General features: G+C 42.1%; 1 protein-coding gene across 1 annotated transcript in view; it reads left to right on the plus strand.

Annotated features, from left to right (window-relative positions):
* LOC143927334 (short transient receptor potential channel 2-like) overlaps positions 1-12,924 on the plus strand; it is a 125,785-nt gene that overhangs the window by 61,440 nt on the left and 51,421 nt on the right. The window lies entirely within an intron of this gene.

Consider the following 12,924-nt stretch of genomic DNA (forward strand, 5'->3'; position numbering starts at 1 on the left):
TGAGTGAGTACACTAAAGAAAATCAGGGTTCTCAGAGCACCCCTTATATGAGTTCCTCTTTACACCAGAGGTCACAGTGTTCCCCCTTACATCAGACTCCTTTCCGTACATCAGAGTTCTCTAAGTTCAGGGTTCCCAGAGTTCTCCCTTACATCATAGTCTGCAGAGTCCCCCCCCCCCCCCCCCTCCTTACAGTGTAAGGGAACTCCGTGAGTTCAGATGTAAAAGAGGAACTTTATGAACTCTGATGTAAAGGAGGACTCTTGTTATTAATTAAATTTTATTAGAAATGTTATTTCATTGCAAAATATATTTATTATTTCTACTAGAAAAAAACATTGCTGTGTGCCGCTAAAGTGTTCGGGTTTGACTTGAAGAATGGCAATCCTAGCATTTCCCCCCGGACAGACCCCCCGGACAGACCCATGCTGTGATTGGACACAGCACGAGTGGCAGCTGATTTCAGCCAATGATTTTGGCTGAAGTCAGCTGACTGGCTGTGGGCAATCACACACAGTGTTCTGTGCTTACAAAAACACAGAACTCTTTGTACAGGGAACAGTAAGCTGTTTCTTGCAGGGAGAAAAGACAGACAGATAGTTAAATAAAAGCAGCACGCTTTACACATTGTTAGGCACACAGTTAACCCATTGATCGCCCCTAAATGTTAAAGTGATTGTAAAGGTTAGTTAAAAAAAATAATGGGCTTGTGCTCGTCACAGGAACGATTGGGTTCAGGTAAGAAATAAGGGGGGCTCTGGGGGCAGTTGAAGCACAGGAGATTTTCACCTTAATGCACAGAATGTATTATGGTGAAAGACCTTGAGACTTTACAAGTTCTTTAACTCCTTCCCAGCCAGTGTTATTAGTACAGTGATAGTGCATAGTATTATCACTGATCACTGTATTAGGGCTCATTTACATCATAAGTCCATGAAAACTGATGGGAAAACCGAGCAGATTCCACTTGCAGAGACATCAGTTTACATCAGAATTCATGTGTGTTTCAGTTAGTTTTATAGGCATTGCAGATTCCTGCGCAGAACAAAAATCGGCATGTGATACAAGCGTTGTGGTGTGAAAAGGGCACATAGAGAACAATTATATTCTTTGTGCCATTTCAGAAAAACTCACATCTCTACACACTGGTCTGAAAGAGGCCTACATCAGTTTACATCAGTTTTTATGTGCGTTTCAGTGAGTTTTTAAGTACGTTTGACGACCGTTAGTGTCAGATTTCTCGCTACACTATCACAGTCCCACAATAAGTCACTGATCACCTCCATTACTAGTAAAGTGTCACAGCTGTGTGAATTTCAGTTTACAGTGCCTTGAGAAAAGTATTCATACCCCTTGAAACTTTCCACAGTTTGTCATGTTACAACCAAACACGTAAATTTGTCATATTGGATGGAGAGCGTCTGTGAACAGCAATTTTCGAGCCTGGCCACAGACTCTCAATTGGATTTAGGTCTGGACTTTGACTGGGCCATTCTAACACATGAATAAGCTTTGATGTAAACCATTCCATTGCAGCTCTGGCTGTATGTTTAGGGTCGTTGTCCTGCTGGAAGGTGAACCTCCACCCCAGTCGCGTGCACACAACCGTTTTTTCCGTCAGAATAATCTCTGATGGTTTTTCTGATGGAGTTCCGGCGGAGCTCCGCTGAAACCGACTTACGTGCACACGATCACACCAAAGTCTGATTGTTTAGAATGCGGTGACCTACAACATGTAAGACAGGACTAGAAAAAGGAAATTAAATAGCCAGTAGCCAATAGCTGCCCTTGTGTCGTTTTTGGTGCGTCGGAATAGCATACAGACAAGCGGTTTTCCCGCTAGGAATTGATTCCGTCGGGAAGATTTAAACATGTTCTATTTCTAGGTCAGAATTCTCAAATAAAAAGTCAGCTGAAGCCCACACACGATCGGAATATCCAATGAAATGATTCTGTCGGACCTTTTCTGAGGGAAAGTCCGACCGTGTATACACAGCATTACAGATTTTTTTCTAAGATTGCCCTGTATTTGGCTCCATTCATCTTCCCATCAACTCTGACCAGCTTCCCTGTCCCTGCTGAATAAAAGCATCCCCACAACATGATGCTGCCACCACCATGTTTCACGGTGGGGGTGGTGACTTCAGGGTGATGTGCAGTGTTAGTTTTCCACCACACATAGTGTTTTGCTTTTAGGCCAAAAATTTCAGCTTTGGTCTCATCTGACCAGAGCACCTTCTTCCACATGTTTGCTGTGTCCCCCATGTGGCTTCTCGTAAACTGCAAACTGGACTTTTTATGGCTTTCTTTCAACAATGTCTTTCTTCTTGTCACTCTTCCATAAAGGCCAGATTTGTGGAGAGCACGACTAATAGTTGTCCTGTGGACAGATTCTCCCACCTGAGCTGTGGATCTCTGTAGCTCCTCCAGAGTTGCCATGGACCTCTTGGCTGCTTCACTGATGAATGTTCTCCTTGCCCAGCCTGTTAGTTTAGGTGGACGGCCATGTCTTGGTAGGTTTGTAGTTGTGTCATACTCTTCATTTTCAGATGATGGATTGAACAGAGCTCCGCGAGATGTTCAAAGCTTGGGAGATTTTTTTATAACCTAACCCTGCTTTATACTTCTCCACAACTTTATCCCTGACCTATCTGGTGTGTTCCTAATCTGTTTGTTCACTAAGGTTCTCTAGCAAACCTCTGAGGGCTTCACAGAACAGCTGTATTTATACTGAGATTAAATTACACACAGGTGGACTCTATTTACTAATTAGGTGACTTCTGAAGGCAATTGGTTCCACTAGATTTTAGTTAGGGGTATCAGAGTAAAGGGGGCTGAATACAAATGCACGCCACACTTTTTTTTCAGATATTTTTTTTTTTAAATAATTGAAAACCATTTATTATTATTTTTTCTGCTTCACATAGTTTAATAAGATGTTTGGAACTATCTAGTATGGGGATGGGGGGTGGCAGGGCAAGATGTGTTAAGTGGAACAAGTACAATCCTCCCGCCTAATGCGGGCAGCATTACTGATTCTCAGCTGTTAGCGGAGTCAGGCAGGAACAGGCTGAAAGCTTGATGCATCTCTCCTCGTCCACTCTATCCCCCACCATAAGCTATCAACTACCTGGACTCTCGTTAGTGTTGAAATTCTTTGCAATACTAATACAGGTGCCAGCGAGTGGTCAGGCCATATGCCAAATACGTTAGACATTGATAATAGGTTAATGGCTGTAAATGGAACTTATTGTATAGAACTAGTATACAGTTTGGTTATAGTTCAATATGTTAGTTCATAGCTGGTTCTTGACTGCGAATACCATGGCACTCAGCAGCTTATATCCTTGCATTTATAAAAATACACTTGAGCCCGCATGGCAAAATGGGTGAGGCCCGATACTGCAAACAAGCCCAGGTAGCGATTATTTCAAACCTATGGTTATGCAATCACTCCAAAGCACACCAACTTTACCGTACAAATTCTCATACTTTATTGTAGTCGCTCTGAATGGTCTAAGGTTATCAGTGGTGTACCCCAAGATTCAGTGTTGGGACCCTTACTTTTTAATATCTTTATAAATGATATTGGGTCTGGGATCAAAAGTAACATTTCCGTGTTTGCAGATGACACCAAGCTATGCAGTGGAATAACGTCCTTACAGGATGTCTCCAATTTACAAGCCGACCTCAATGCTCTGTCTAATTGGGCGACTATGTGGCAGATGAGGTTTAATGTTGAGAAATGTAAAGTTATGCACTTGGGGGCTAAGAATATGCATGCATCATACATGCTAGGGGGAGTACAACTGGGGGAATACATAGCGGAGAAGGATCTGGGGGTTTTGGTAGATCATAAGCTCAATAATAGCATGCAATGCCAAGCTGTGGTTTCCAAAGCAAGCAAAGTCCTTTCCTGTATTAAGAGAGGTATGTACTACAGAGAGAGAGATATCATTTTGCCCCTGTTCAAATCATTAGTAAGACCTCATCTGGAATATGCCGTTCAGTTTTGGGCACCAGTTCTCAAAAAGGATATCAGGGAACTGGAGAAAGTGCAGAGAAGGGCAACCAAACTGATAAGAGGCATGGAGGAACTCCGCTATGAGGAAAGATTAGAGGAACTGAATTTATTCACTCTTGATAAGAGGAGATTAAGGGGGGATATGATCAACATGTACAAATATATAAGGGGTCCATATGGAGAACTTGGTGTCGAGTTATTCACTTTACAGTCAACAAAGAGGACAAGGGGACACTCTTTACGTCTGGAGGAAAAGAGATTTCATCTCCAAATACGGAAAGGTTTCTTCACAGTAAGAGCTGTGAAAATGTGGAATAGACTCCGTGCAGAGGTGGTTCTGGCAAGCTCAGTGGATTGCTTTAAGAAAGGCCCGGATTATTTCCTAAGTGTACGTAATATAACGGGGTACTAACATTTGTAGGCAAAGTTGATCCGGGGAAAATCCGATTGCCCCTGCTTTAGCAAATTGGATCATGCTCTGCTGGGGTTTTTTGCCTTCCTCTGGATCAACTGTGGGTATAGAATTGGGTATATGGGCTGGTATGTTATTTACTATATATATATATATATATATATATATATATATATATATATATTATTTTATTTTTATTTTTTGTGGTTGAACTGGATGGACTTGTGTCTTTTTTCAACCTGACTAACTATGTAACTAATGTAGATCCCACAAGGCATAGACAGGCTCTTTCCCGCTTCAGTTATGCAGGCTCTCAATCCCAAAAATTCGGATAGACCGGAGGGATGCCGGTATAAGTCACACTTTCACACAGGGATGGAATTACGAAGCAGCTCCCTGATCTGAGTGGGGACCCGTGGTTCTTAAATAGACCACCCTCAAAGTCACATAAGCAACAAACACACTCAAACACAGAGCCCTTTTACATGTAGTGTACATACACAGTTAACTGTGATGATAATCCAGAGGTGCCTTGAAACATTACGAAGGGCTGATACCAACCTATCACATATAACAACAGCAGACGATCCATCAGACTGAATAGATGAGACAAATTTCCTCCAAAAGTCGCAACACATGCTAAACCACACTGCTGTATCCTAGCATTAATGCAGTACCAACCGCATAGGTAACCACTATATAGAGATACCAAAGGACCTAAGGACAGGCCTGACCTTCCTTGGTCAAGATTGTGATGACTTACATAACGCCCTCTAATCTACCATATCCCTCTTCTGGACCTGTGGGTTTGACATTGCATTGCCCCATAGTGATTTCTTTTAATTTCCTCCTCTATACAGACCTTACTTTACCTGTGGTGGCGGGTGGAACTGTATTGTCCACTTGTCTTCTATGCCTCCACGATACCAACCCCCATACAAACCCTTGCCGCAGTGTAGAGTTTCGACTGGCTCCCCTGTGCTCTTAGAGCTGCCAGAAATTACTGACCTGTTCTCGGTAAGAGACATATAGGTGCAAACCTAGTCTCGTCGATTACTAAACCTCACCCAAGTCAAACTCGACTCTCCAAAACTAGGCACTCAAACTATCAATTCACACCGCATAGGCATCTGTGCAGAAACACTGTAGGTACCACCCCAACTAGACATGCAAATATGGCTACGCACTCACCAAAAACACAAGATATGACCATCAAATGCTATTCAATCAATGCACGTGGCCTGAACGTGCCTGAGAAAAGATCTCAACTTTTAGCACTATTACACAAAACCAAAACACACATAGCTTTTGTTCAAGAGACCCATTTTCGATCCAACAACATACCAAAACTAAACAATAATCTATTCCTGAAAGTATACCATGCTACTAATACAGACTCAAAATCAAAAGGCGTTTCGATCCTTATCTCAAAAACTGCCCCATACAAATATTGGAAGTTGACAGTGATAAGGGAGGTACATTTTCATAAAAGGCATACTCCACAATAAGCCTATCACACTCGCAAACCTGTACGCACCCAACAAACATCAGGTAGCTTTTTTCCGCAAAACTTTGCTGCGGCTGACTTCCTTCCAGAGAGGCATACTAATTGTAGGAGGTGACTTTAACGTAGCGCTCTCGCCAACACTAGACACATCCTCCGGAACATCTACCATCTCTTACAGAGCCCTCCGCACAATTAAAACACAGCTAATCAATTTATCCCTTCATGACACATGGCGCACCCTGAACCCCACAGCGAGAGACTACAGTTTTTTTTCGCTTCCTCACACCAAATACTCCAGACTGGACTACTTTTTCATTTCACAAACCGACCTACCTCTCTTGACTAAGACTACCATTAACCCGATGATCATTTCGGACCATAACCCCATCTCCATGACTGACCTTTCCGATGGGTAGGAGACAAACACCCATATGGCGACTAGACAATGCTCTATTAACAGACCCAGTTAACAATGCTCTATTAACGGACAAACTATACAATCTAGACTCCGTAACTATTTCCAAGAGAATGATACCATTGATATAGCCCCAGCCTCCCTATGGGCCGCACACAAATGTGTTATCCAGGGAGAATTCATATCCCTACAGGCAAAAATACGAAAAGCAAAAACGGCACATATGGAATCACTTTATAAACGCATCCACTCTCTGGAAAACATACATAAAACAACATTAGCTCAGGAGGCATTAACAGAACTAACACAAACACGAGAAGAACTACTGGAAGACATAGGGAAAAAACTGAAACAAAAATACACACTAACCAAACAATTGTTTTATGAGCACGGAAACAAATTGGGCAAATTTCTGGCAAAATCCCTACAAAATAAAAAGGCAAACACCACAATACACGCCATAAAAGACCCCACAGGACATACTTTAGCATCCTTGGAAGACATAGCAAAACAATTTGTCACCTTTTTTTAGCAAACTATACAATCTACCAACTCCCTTGACCGATGACAAAGATACAGACGTAGACAGAGTGCATGCTCTACAAACCTTCCAGGCTAAATACTGCCCAACATCTCTATCCCCTGATGAATCTGCAATAAATCACCCAATCACTAAAGAAGAGGTCCTTACATCCCTAAAACAACTGAAATCGGGCAAAAGCCCAGGCCCAGATGGCCTAACCGTTGGCTACAATAGGACATTTTCAGACTCCCTACTTTCGAGACTTCTACCAATGTTTAACACACTCACAGACACGTATCCAGCAGTAAAAGACATCTTATCGGCTCATATAACCTTGATACCAAAACCCAGCAAAGATGTCACCTTAGTCATCAACTACTGGCCTATTTCGCTACTAAATGTAGACATTAATATTTTTGCAAAAACAATGGCAAATCGCATTCTCCCTCTAGTCCCCAAACTGGTCTCGCTAGAGCAAGTAGGCTTTGTTCCCGGCTGTGAGGCAAGGGACAACACCATAAAAGCCATCAATATCCATCATTGACTAACCCGATCCTCAAGACCCAGCTTTTTGCTGTCCCTTGACGCAGAGAAGGCGTTTGACAGAGTGGCCTGGGACTACATGGCAGCTACACTGAAGGCAATGAAATTCCCAGAGCACTTGCTTCAACTCATACTTGCACTCTACTTAGTCCCTTCAGCCAGAGTACGAGTTAACGGCCACCTGTCAGATGCCTTCTCCGTGTCCAACGGCACAAGACAGGGATGTCCCCTTTCGCCCCTTATATTTATCCTCACCATTGAACCCCTTCTTCGAAAGATACAGGACAATCCAGACATAAAAGGGATACAAATCGGCCACAAACATCATAAAATAGCGGCTTACGCAGATGACATACTACTTTTTCTGACAGACCCGTTGATATCCATTCCTAACTTACTTAAAGACCTTACCAATTTTAAATTGCTCACCAATTTACAAATTAACTTTGGCAAATCAAAGGCACTTAACGTTTCGCTCCCTGCACCAATGGTAACTCAATACCAATTAAACTTCCCTTTCGAGTGGGAACTGCGAGCGATAAATTACTTTGGAATTAAAATTCCCACTAACCTCGCAAATTTGCATGCCTATAATTTCCTACCTATCCTCCAATCAATCCGATCAGACCTTCACAGATTGATCTCGGGCCTCTTCTCTTGGTTTGGTAGAACAGCCATCATAAAAATTAACATATTACCCAGAATACTGTACCTTCTCCAAGCCATTCCTATTCACATCCCTAGGGCTTTTCGTAACATGCAAAAACTTATTTAGGAACTTCACCTGGTCCTCCAAATCACCCAGAATTAGCTGGGATAGATTAACGCTTCCCAAATCTAAAGGAGGGATTGGTATCCCCGACATATACAAATACCATCAGGCTTGCCTTTTAACCAGAGTTGTTGATTGGCATGTGCATAAAACCACTAAGGCATGGGTAGAATTGGAAGAATCATTAACAAAAATACCAATAGCCCACTTAGCGGGGGTTTTGCAACAGGCCGCCCCCAAGGAATGTCGCAATCACCCGCTTATACAGCCCACCATAACACAATTCAGAAAGACTTGTGCAAAACACAACATAGCATCCCTCCTCGGACCTCTGACTCCTATCGAGCACAATCCAGACTTTCTGCCGGGCTTGTCCAGCCTGCAACTGAACTCCTCAAGACAACTTCCTATGATCAGAGTAGAGAACCTGGTTTTCTACTCTGCCGGTTTATTAACAACAATACCCTACTAAGCTGTTTTCTGGAACATAAATTGCCCTTCTTCACCTACCTTCAGATCCGACATTTTATAGAAAATCTAAAACTGCAAACCCAGCTAACCAGAGACCACACAATCTTTGAAACTTTATGTTTAGCCACGGAGCCTCAAAGGCACTTGATCTCAACTGCATACTCTCTCCTCTTCTCTTCTTACAGTCCTAAATAAAATGGATTCAGTCAAAAATAGGAAACTGATTTCTCATTAGACTTAGCAGAGGATGAATGGGAACAGATCTTAGATCACATTCACAAAGGATCAATGAATGTTTCAGCTCAAGAGAACGGCTACAAGCTGTACTCCAGATTGTGCAGGACTCCAACCAGGATACACAAATTCGACCACAACAGCTCCCCACTATGCTGGAGATGCAATCAATTCTCAGGTACCCTACTCCACATATGGTGGGAATGCCAGCTTATCCAACCTTACTGGAGGGAAGTACACCGCCTAATTGAGCAAATCACAACATACAACCTGGAATTCACACCAGCACTATTTTTACTCCACTATACGCCTCGGTAACACGTAGGCTATAGAAAATCACTCACACTACACCTGATAAATGCTGCAAAACAATGCATATCAGTCCTGTGGAGAGGGAGTAGCCTCCCTACTATTTCCAGCTGGCTTCAACGTATAAACCTTATTGAGGAGATGGAAGCCATCATCCACCAATCCAAAGACAACCCTAACAAATTCAACAAAACCTGGGCCTGCTGGAGACATTTCAAGAGCACTCCAGAGTATCACATTCTAGCTCAAAGCGGGACCAATAATCCCACAGGATCGACAAATGTCAACCCCTAACACAACACTTACAGGCAAATTCCATACTTCTGTAACAAGATACACAATACCTAGAACTATTCTTCCGAAATAGCATCTGACGGTTAACACACTAGCAGGCTATATGGGCTTAAAAAAAATCCCGATGCTAAACCACACAAAGGGATCTAGCGTAGGCATATGTTCACAATCACGGTTTCACCAGCACAGGTGTGACCCCTCATGCAGGGCAATCTCACTTCTTACAGGCTATAACTACACAGAGTTCCCACTTCTGGACACAGTCTGAACCCTTTAGGGGTGCCCGGAGGATAGGATAACACATAAAGACCCCCACATCCTAAATCCTCAAACTGATTAGGGTAACAAGGACACTTCCCCACTTCATAGGCTAAAATGGGAAAGTCTTGTACCCAAATAGAAAGTGCCCTATGAGTGCCGACACTACACTATGACAATTCCCCCAAAATAACTAAAACAAATGATATGAAAAGAATAACCCTTTCTTTACTTTTTCTTTCAACAGTTTCAATTTTTTTCGATTCAACAGTGCTGTGCACGGAATGTTGAGTTGTATTTCTGATTTTGCACTGATGTACTGAAAATCAATAAAATGTTTGAAACAAAAAAAAATTATGTGCCACTTTGTGTTGGACTATCACATAAAATCCCAATAAAACACATTTACGTTTTTAGTTTTAACCCCTGTACTGTACATATCATAGTTTGTAGACCCTATAACTTTCACACAAACCAATTAATATACACTTGTTGCAATTTTTTTTTTCTTAAATAAAGACATGTAGCAAAATACATTTTGACCAAAATTTAGGAAGAACTTTTTTTTTTATTATTTTTTTTTTTATTGGATGTGAACTATCAGGTTTTTGTTTTTTTTTGTTTTTTTTTATAGCAAAATATAGATAACCCAGTGGTGATCAAATACTAAAAGATCAAAAGAAAGCTCTATTTGTGTGAAAAAAAATGATATGTTATGAAATGTTATTTGTGAGCAGTGTTGCACAATTAGTAGTTAAATTAGCACAGTGCTGAATAGCAAAAAATGTCCTGGTCATGAACGGGATAAAATCTTGTGGTGCTTAAGTGTTTAAAACACACACACATATACAGTATTTGTATCATTTTTACTTATAAATATACATTTAGTACAAGACAAAGGATTCGCAGAGCACTATAGACAAGCTGTCTTTGACTGAAACCTTACACAGAGCTGTACAGAGAACATGCTAAGGAGCAGGGATTAAGGAGCTTTGAAAACATGTCTAAATAAGCCAAAAGAGCATTACCTGGTGACTGAAATTGAAAATGCATAATCGCACTTATCACTTCTTTTGTCTATACACTTAGGGGTGTATGTATAAATGTATAAAAATGTTGCCTTGTTTGTCTATAGAAACGACATTTAATGAACCGAAAGCCTTAATGTCCAGGCCATTTTTTGCAGTACAGCACTGAGTCAATTTAAAGCGGAGGGCCGTTTAAAAAAAAAAAAGTCAGCAGCTGCAAACACTGCAGCTGCTGACTTAATAAGCCCACTTACCTGTCCAGGGCGCCCGCGATGTCGGCCGCCCGAGGCCGACCCGTCCCTCGGCTCTCGGCTCTCGGGTCCCGGCGCTGCCATTTCTTGTAAGGGAAACAGGCAGTGGAGCCTTACGGCTTCACTGCCCGTTTCCTACTGCGCATGCGCGAGTCGCGCAGCGCTTTGTGAATGGGACGCGCTGTGTTCTGGAACACACAGTTCCCAGAACACAGCGCGACCCATTACCCAGAAGACAACGCGACGAGGAGAGAAGACCAGAAGATCTCCGCGGAGGAGGAAGAGGAAGATTAGGATTATGTGCCTAGCAACAGGCATTTCTGGTAAGTAAAAAAAAAAAAATTTTTTTTTTCATTTTTTTTTTTTTTAGATTTTTTTTTGTCATTTTTATTATATTTTTTTTTTCAGGGTGGCCCTCCACTTTAACTGACAATTGCGTGGCCGTGTGATGCTGTACCCAAACAAAATGGACATCCTTTTTTTCCTACAAATAGAGCTTACTTTTGGTGCCATTTGGTCGCCTCTTCAGTTTAAATTTTTTGCAATAAAAACAAAAAAAAGCGACAATTTTGAAAAAAAAACAATATTTTTTAGTTTTTGCTATAATAAATATCCCCAAAAAATGCAAAAAATAAACAAAACGAATTTCTTCCCCAGTTTAGGCCAATATGTATTCTTGGTAAAATAAAATCCCAATAGGCGTATATTGATTGGTTTGTGCAAAAGTTATTGTGTCTACAAAATAGGGGACAGATTCATGGCATTTTTATTATTTATTTTTTTCACTAGTAACCGTGGTGACCAGTGATTTTTAGCGGGACTGCGACATTGCAGCAGACAGATCAGACCCTTTTGACACTTTATTTTGGGACCAGTGACATTTATATAGCGACCAGTGCTATAAAAATATACTGATTACTGTATAAATTACACTGGCAGGAAAGGGGTTAACACCAGGGGCGATCAAGGGGTTAAGTGTTCCCTAAAGAGGTGCTTTCTAACTGTGGGGGGAGGTGACTGACAGGGAGTAGAGAGAGGTCGCTGTTCCTAATCCCTAGGAACAAACAATCTCACTCTACTCCCTCGACAGAACGGAGATCTGTTTGTTTACACTGGCAGATCCATGTTCTGCCTCTCTGTGGAGCGATCGTGGGTGGCCGGTGGACATTGAGTCTGCCGGACGCACTGATTGGCTCCTGCGCTAGCGAATGGGCACGCGCACGCACGTGTCCACATATTGCTGTGTATGCACGCAACATACAATGATGGCGATTCGCACAGGAGAGCCAACCTGCTGCAGTACAACTGCAGCGGCTTGTAGTTAAAGGGGCGTTCTGGCCACTATTTATTTATTTCTTTTAAAAGTCAGCAGCTACAAACACTAGCTGCTGACTTTTAAGAAGGACACTTACCTGTCCAGCGAGCCCGCAATGACAGCTGCCCGAGGCCGATCCATCCATCGGATCGACTGCTGGCGCCTCCATCTTAACAAAGGGAAACAGGCAGTGGAACCTTGCGGCTTCACTGCCCGTTTCCTACCACGCATGCGTGAGTCGTGCGGTGCTTTGTGAATGGCCCCGTTGTTTTCTGGGACACACACGTCCCAGAAGGCAATGGGGCCGCTCACCGAAGAGGAGGAAACGCCGTGGAATAGGAAGAGGCAGGTTAGGAAGACTGCCTAGCAACAGCGGTTTTAGGTAAGTTACATGTATTTTTATATTTTTTCCTTAAAAAAAATTAAGCATTTTAATGCCATTTGTTTTATTTTAGGGTGGCCCTCCACTTTAAGTAATTAAAATACAGCATTATGGCCACTAGATGGGACTGCGGAGCATACTTATTTCCTAGGACAGCTCCATCTAATGCCCATAATGTGATATTTT

Source organism: Lithobates pipiens, unplaced genomic scaffold (genome assembly GCF_037356315.1).
Source record: "Lithobates pipiens isolate NorthernLeopardFrog02 unplaced genomic scaffold, aLitPip1_a1.2 Scaffold_23, whole genome shotgun sequence".
NCBI classification, from domain to species: Eukaryota; Metazoa; Chordata; class Amphibia; order Anura; family Ranidae; genus Lithobates; species Lithobates pipiens.